The sequence below is a fragment of the Erpetoichthys calabaricus genome, chromosome 3, assembly GCF_900747795.2.
Source record: "Erpetoichthys calabaricus chromosome 3, fErpCal1.3, whole genome shotgun sequence".
NCBI classification, from domain to species: Eukaryota; Metazoa; Chordata; class Cladistia; order Polypteriformes; family Polypteridae; genus Erpetoichthys; species Erpetoichthys calabaricus.
The window spans coordinates 64,964,340-64,973,016 of NC_041396.2; positions in this window are offsets into that span (position 1 = coordinate 64,964,340).

The window sequence follows — 8,677 nt, forward strand, 5'->3', positions numbered from 1 at the left end:
ATGTCTTACGTAATTCCCTGCAAAAAAAAAAAAAAATTTTCTTCTTAGCTAAAGAAAGGTAAACCCCAGTAGAATTGAAAGACTTGGAAGTCATTTGTTACCGCTGGAATCAGCCATTCATTTCTCATCCCAGTGAATCAATAAGACAACGTGGTGCTGATTCCCAACCAAGGCTTTGCTTTTTCCAAATGAGCACACACTGTTGTTTAATAAATGTGTTCCATCTAATTCTAAAGTTAGCAACAAAGACATAGGTAAATCCATGATCCCCTGAACAGATTTAAGTTATCAAATATTTCATTTTTATTTTAAGCATGATGAGTGGTAGGTAGAAAGGACTGTTTATGACCCAACAATGCCTAGATAGACAAACACAATTTAAGTTGGACAAGTACGAAGCACTATACATTGGCAAAAGCAATGCTAATTATAAACACAAGATGGGTAACACTGACCTAAAAGAAATAACATCTGTAAAATAATCGTCTAGGCCAGTGATTCTTAACCTTTTTTGAGTCACAGACTCCTTTAGGAATCTGATGAAAGCTATGGACCCCCTTCCCCAGAAATATTCGCATAAACACAATTTTGCATGCAATAAATATGTGTACTTTACTTATCAAGATTCGATTGTCTCATGCATATATGACATGCACAAAGTATTATTAAACTTTAAAGTAAACAATCTAAAAAAACATTCCTTTCTTATGCAAAACCTCTTGTTCAAATTAAAACAGACCTACTACTACTACGTTTTTTACTACCATTACTACTACTGCTACTACATCTACTCTAAATCAACAGTACTGGGCTGTATAGTGAATATAAATGTTAATTTTTATCTGACCTTCACGGACCTCCTGAAACCCATCCATGGACCCCCCAGGGGTCTACGGACCTCAGGTTAAGAACCCCTGGCCTAGGCAATGCACAGAAGCAGTAGAAAAGGCAAAGAAGATGTTAACTTACAGTATACTGTAAAGATAATTGAATATAAACCAAGGAATCCATGCACAGGCCCTAGTGACAGAGTATTCGGAGTACCGTATTCAGTTCTAGTTATTACAATAAAAAAAGACATATCAGCACTTGAAGCTGTACAGATGACAGCAACCAATGACACGTCCTACTCTGACAAGAGAATCAAACATTAGTCTTAAGCGGAAAAGGCTATGTGAGGACCTAATTCAAGTCTTTAAAAATGTCAATAGCACAATAAAGTGGATCCAGTAGAATTGTATCAATTGAACAGTGAATCCTATACTCAAGTACAGTGGTGGAACTTAAGGAAAAGTGCATTTTAAATTGAAGTCAGGATGTGTGTCTTCATACAAAGAGTCTTAGGTATCTGCAAAAAACTTCCAAGAAATATTATTGAAACAAAAACCTTGACAAATTTGAAAAAACAACTTTATTAGATATTGAGAAGACTTGGACAATAACTAACCGAACAAGCTTGAGTGACTTAATGCAGACGCAGAAGCGGGCAAAGGCAATGTATATTGTTATATTAATACAAGAGGACAGTCACCACTGCAGAATATGCTAGACACCCCAGATTTGAAACAAGCAGTGGCACCTACACAGTGGAAGGAAGTGTTGGTCAAAGCATACATTACTTTTCTATAACATTAGGAAGAGGTGACTTGATAGTTGGAAAGGATCTCTGACATTCACTTTCTAGATGGGATGAGGCACAAAGGGTAGGCAGGAAGATGTAGCATACTTTTCAGCCTGGCAGATGGCAACACATGGAGAGGCTGGCACTGTGTTACCTTCGTAAAAGTGGCAGTTGGGGAGCTGCATTTGAGACTCAGCCTTTTAAGTGAAACACAGGGCTCGGGGTAAACACATGCCTGCATGAACTAGACAGAGTTCTCGCCATGGAGTCCATATTGTAATAAAGTAACCCCTGATTACAGAAAATTTTTCATAAAGTTGCTGGAAGTACAGCAGAACGCTGAGGCAGTTCTAACATTTTGGGCATGGGACTTCCTGTGAGCTGTCTTTTCATTATCTTTCTGCATCACTTTGGTCTCAAACCATGAGAAAACTATCTTCACCTCCACTCTTATCTAATGCGACTGGCTGCCACTTGCTGGTGTTGATGCAGAGAGCCTTAAGGTTTCATTTGTGGACATTCTTGTAGTGCATATGGGGTCTTATCTTTATGTAGGGCAAGAGAGGCAGAGGGTTTTCCATTTTGTTTTAATGATTGAGTACTTCATGCTTCTCAACTCATCCCTATCTTTGGTTATTTCATAGTACCAGGGGAGTGGCTATGGGGTAGGCGCCTCAAATGCTTCTATTTGATTTATGTTAATCATCAACTTTCAATCATGTGAGACACTCACCTCCAAGGAGACCCCTTGCTGAATTGATCATGAATAAATCGAGCTGTGGTAAACTTCAAGAGAGAATAGACCTTAGATCAACTGGCAATAAATTGAACTGTGTTAAACTTCAAGATGGACAGACCTTAGATTGATTGTGAATGAATTGAGCTGTGCTAAACTTCAAGGGGGAGCCCAGACCTTGCTTCCGGTCCACAAAAATGTTTAGAATTTAAAAATGGCTTATGGTTTGCCCACCCAGTTATTTTCAGACCACCCCCACTTTGCAATTTCCACCTTCACTCTTGCATAGTACACCTAATAGTTTTGTGTACTTTTGTGTCATTCTTGGTAAAGATTATTATGCCTTCAGAAAGAGACATATTTTAATGATACTAGTGTTTAGAAGATTAGACGTGGTCAAAAGCTGAGCCAAATTCCATAGCTAAAAATCAGTCCCATCTTTCACCAAAACTATAAGCCAAAATCAGGAATTGTATTTGTTTATACAGTGTGACAGATGGGGGCGCTATCGTCCCCTTGAACACTCAGACCAATCGTCCAACACCAGATAAAAGTCCAATAATTATTTATTATAATAATAAAGTGCACCAAGCACCTCCACCTCCACTATACACAATAAACAATCGATAATCAAACAATAACAATTCCTCCACTCTCCCCAGCAGCTCAGTCACCCTTCCTCCCAACTCGGCTCACTGCAGGGATCTCCCACAGTCCTTTTAAAGTCTTTAACCCGACTTTAAGACTTTATAACACTTCTGGGTCAGGTGAAAACTTCTTCTTTTCTTCAGCCTGGAAGTACATCATTCTTGCCGTCCCCTTGACTGGGAATTACTTCCGGGTTATAAGGAAAATACAAGTCCCTGGGCCTCCCTGCAGTGTCCCCTGGTGACCACCATGTTATCCAGCAGGGCTGTGATGAAAGACTCCAAGGCCCATGATGCCCTGCTGGAATTCGGTGCACCTCCATGTTGCCGGGCGGGCTCCATCTGGTGGCTTGGGGGTATTGGCCTGGATAAGCTGCCGGCCATATATTACAACAGTTATCTTGAAGCTGTATGTCTAAATCACTAATCAAACATTCTCCAATGAGTAGCATTGTTCTTATCTGCAATTTAGGATATCCAGGAAGTGCCCAGTGCTGACCTTTATACTGCAGCACAGCAGATGTCATGTGCTGCACACTCTCGGCTATCCCTGCATAGCAATGCTTTCATAAATATAAACAAAAGATGGCCATATACATAAGACGACAATAATGACATTGCAGTAATAAGAAAAATATTTATAACTTTAATAACGATGCTCTAATCCGAAAAGTAGTATTATATTTTAGGTTCTCAGTAATAAGAAACCTTAAACAGGACCCAAACTCACCACAAAAAAAAAGCCAGAATGTGGCAACAAAAACTGAAAATAGGACCAAATCATAATAAAGTGGGTCACAATAACAGAGTACTTTTGTGTTACATTCTGGTCTGGTGTTTTTTTTTTCACATAATTATACAAAAAAGAAAATTACACTAGATGTAGAAAATCTACTTTAGATCTACATGGATCACATCAAAAAAGGGTGCTTCTCATCTTACTGAGATTGTAAAACTGCCAATTAAAACTTTTCTTCTTGCCCCTAGTCTTGTCTTCTCTCTAGTCTAGCTATGTTTCTTCCTACCAGTTAGGCACCAAGTGGGATTCAGTGTTGAGTCTTCTTCATAATGTTTGCCTTTTTCTGCCTCAGCCTGTATCTTATTTCTGTTATGAGTAAAGCTTAATGGGATAAGCTGCCAACATCCTCTAATATATGACCATGGGTATTACTTCCTAGATGGCCCTTTTTGTTTCCAAGAGAGAAATTAGGCCAAAGCTAGCAGAGCTTGCCAGGGTCACTAGAGACCCAAATACTCTTCAGTATTGAATTTTGATGGTTCCTTTTCTCATTAGTGTGAGGAGAATATGACCACTGGCAATTTGAATATCCATTTCTACCTGTGAATGTGCTCCTTAGCATGGGAAATCCTAATCAGATGGCTGACACCCCTGCAAAATAAATTTGTAAGCTAAAATTAAATAGGAGTGCCTAGATACTTGTATGGTATATGCTTTAAGTATACAGATGTTTTTGTTATTTGCATAACATCTACAATTGAGTTCTTTTATCTGAAAGTCGAGTTTCACACACAAGTCCCCAAGACGTGCATGCTAGAGTAATTAGTGAATCTAAACAGGTCAGTGTGCTCTGTAGTTAGCTGGTACCTGGAACAGTGTTGATTGCTGCCTTGTGTTTTGCGTTGCCAGAATAGACTCTGGTCCCCTTTGACTTTTAATTGGAAACAGAATATTCACAAAATGGATGGATGAATATTACCAATAAAATCATGGACACCTTAATCATATGATCTGCTACATTTGTGAACAGCTCAAACCAACCCTTCTGTCTAAACAAAACCCAAGAATAATGACCTCTGAGTGTGTTATTTCCCTCTGTAAATAAAGGAGAAAATGTTTGAATCCAGTAGTTTATCAAAAGACCCAATAAATCAATGATGCAGTTCTGATTATTCCCTTGGCAATCCTGCTGATAATCACTGGTCACCACACAGACATACTGTATAAGATGTAAACAGATAGATAGATAGATAGATAGATAGATAGATAGATAGATAGATAGATAGATAGATAGATAGATAGATAGATAGATAGATAGATAGATAGATAGATAGATAGATAGATAGATAGATAGATAGATAGATAGATAGAATGCTTCGTGCAACCAGTAAAGTCATCTGATTATTGCTTTAAATCTTTAAACACATAAAAAGATTGTGAATAAAGATACAGTATATAGGGTCAGTGTTCATCAAGTGCAACATGCACAACCTGTAAGAGAAACTCTTAGTGACAATGACAGTAAATACATGATGGCACTGTATTGAGCAATCTTAACTAGCGTACATACAAAACAAAACAAAAAATAAAAAGCATGATAACATCATGCCTTCTGCTTATCATTGTTCAGTGATGGCAGTTAAACAGTAACTGTTGCACGAGGTTTGCTGTTTAGTTCAGGTTTATTTTTTGTGTCTAAGAAGGCTCTTTAAATCACTCATTACTTCATCACAGAGTACTTTTTTCCAAGTCATTTTGAGTTAAGCTTAATTTACCTTTGCATGATTATGACTGTTGCTTCTAGACCCTAGATTTCATCTTTACTTAGCTCTAAATAAACATACAGGCCTAGCCCAATATAGTCTGTCAATCCATATTCACTTAACTTCTGAAATATATAGTCCTGTTTTGAAGTTCCCCAAAGTACTACTATCCTCCACACCACCTGACAATTTAACCTACATATCTATGGTCTGTGAGTGAACAAAAACATTCTTCCATTTGTGCAAAATGTATCCTAAACCATTTTCTATGTTTTTTGCCATGTACTTGTTAATCAATTCAGTCAGAGATGGAATCAACTGTATACATCCTTCCATTGTCCAACCCGCTGAATCCGAACACAGGGTCACGGGGGTCTGCTGGAGCCAATCCCAGCCAACACAGGGCACAAGGCAGGAACCAATCCAGGCAGGGTGCCAACCCACCGCAGCAACTGTATACATTCCCTTCATAATTTGAACTTGAATTTCTCCTTTTAACTTAGACTTGCTTTAACTGAAAAGATTAATCTCTTTCAAACTCCTATCATAGCACATATTTTGTAGTCCTAGACTCTGTCTATTTGGCCTTCTCTAGAGTAAACCTTTTGATTTTCTCATGCTTACATGAACCTGCGTGACGCAAAGACAAAACCTCAGATCACCTTGTCATTGTTGCCCCAAATCTTACCACATAACTCTTTACATTTGTTTTTCAGGACTGGCAACTGGCTTTTAAAATGTCGTTTGTTCTGATGTTGACTATTAGGAGATGTAGTGTTTCTTGAGATTATTGTGAGGAAAAAGGACTGAGAGATAAAATCACAAGCCAGAAGTCTAAATTGAGGACAGGCAGGGTGTAATTTTCAAGGAAAAAAAAAAGATTGTTCTACCAAATTCAAAAACTGCAAACCAGAATCAAAAGTCAAAATAAAAAATGAGTCAGAAATCCTTCCACTGAGGCCAGCTTGACTCTGAAGGTAACTATCACTAACAGATTTTTCAAATAATAGAAAGTGTGTCCACTGAAGGATTACAAATACAGTTAATGCCATCATATTTATAATGTCACTTCCTGTGATGTAGGAAACATGACTGAACTGATGACATGATGAAACTTGGGTTGTTACATAAACAACAAGGACAAGATGTTAAAAAATATGAAACTTTTTAAAAATTTGTTAAAATTAAAAATAGACTTCAAATCAATGATCAAGAACCCACAAAACAATATGACAACTGTGTACAAAATGTGTAAATAATTACACAGACAACAACTAAATACCCCTCAGCCCTGACCAGGAGACTATCCACACATTTAAAGAGGTCTATCATCTATACCCCTAGTTTTTGAAACACAAAATGAGACCCCCTGGTACAAACCTGTGTGTCTTTCCTTTTATTAACTACCGTATATACTCACGGATAAGTTCTCCCGCAGATAAGTTGGGACTTGATTTTACTGTATAATTTCTGCCATTTTATAATGTCGGTCGTATAAGTCGAATATGGAAAACTCACGCTATTGATCCAAGAGATTATGATATGGTAACACCCACCTGAGAGAGTAACCATGGAGCACACTGCCTTTTTTTTTCTAAGTATTGTGCCTACGTGACCACACGGTAATACCTGAACTATTCCAAAGCGATGTTTTTTGTATCTCACACCCTTATACACCTTTATCATAACAGCATCCCTTATCTACGATGGAGTGTTTAATCAGAAGAATATATGAAGCTGGTTTTAAATTAAATGTCATTGAAGTAGTGAAAGAAATTGGTAACTGCGCTGCTGTAACAAATTTCGATGTGTCTGAGAAACTGATGCAAGATTGGAGAAGGCAAGAATTAAGTGTCGCATTTTTGAACAGACGTACAGTATAAGTCGGGGTCTAATTTTATGATCAATTTTTCAGGTTTCATACACGAGTATATACGATAAGTGTGTTACTATTGTTATTTCCATCTTCACCCATTGGAAGTTCCTCATCCTTGCTTCAACCTCAATTATCAATCAGCTCTGCAAGATCCAGAAAAAGACTGGACATATCTAACTCTGGGGTTGATTTTATTGGACAGTAGGCACAACCTACCTTGCACTTATGTTCAACTGTAGGTACCTTTCTGCACCTCTCTGCACTGGAGTCTTCTCCTGTACCACTGCACACTGTCTTTGTCTCATTGTGAAGTACACCAAGTCGACTTCCTTCAGCTCCCTATAGCAATGCAGGCTAGCTAAGTGCTTCTCAGGTCTGGCAACCCTATATTTGAGGTGCTAAATTAGCTGGTAACTCCAAGGATTTAGGCCTCCTGGAATGACACATTCAAAAACTCATACAAGACTGGCATTAAATGGCCAGATATTTTAAATTCTTTGGGTAAAATTGTTTTAACCTTTTTTAAATTAAGAATTTTAATAAAAATCTAAAGAACTACAGTCACTGTTTTTAATGTTCTCATCTCCTCTACTTGCTTTCATCAACTGTTAATAATACTATTGGCCTTTACGTTACTGCTTCTAGTACATATTTGAAGCCTGCCATGTGCATCTAACTACAGTAAAGTGAATTTCAAATGCATCTAATCCATCATCTATTTTACTACCCATTGTCCTTCTCCTGTTTGCCTCCCTACTTGACTGTGTTTGTTAGCCATTGTTCCCTACATTATTTGTTCTCTCTTCTACTTTCTAACAGAAATGCCACTGCCTACACAGTTTTTCTTTTTCCCATGTTAAAATGTGGGTTATTCTTTTGTTCCATTCTTAGTGCAAAAACTTGCTGGTATGAGCACAATATAAGTGATTTACTGTACCTAGTATTTGTTTATTATTTTCTGTTTCCAGTGAATTTACATTTACTTTTGACTTCAAATGTTTGTCCTGCTGGATACCTCTGCCTGCACTATTGAGACCTGCATTCACAAAATCCTTTCAGCTACTCTCAAAGTTGCTCTTGTGCAGATGAAAAAACAGAGAAAAAAATTACTAAAGGGGAAAAAATGTAGAAAATGCTGCAGGTCCCCTTAGTGCCATTTAAACACATTTCAACAAATTTGCATATAAACACAAACTTCCCTTAGTCGCTAAAAACTTACGATGTCAGCATTCAGAACACACTGTACATCAGTAAAGGAAATAGCCAGACATCTCTGAGCATGTCTTGTTGGCTAT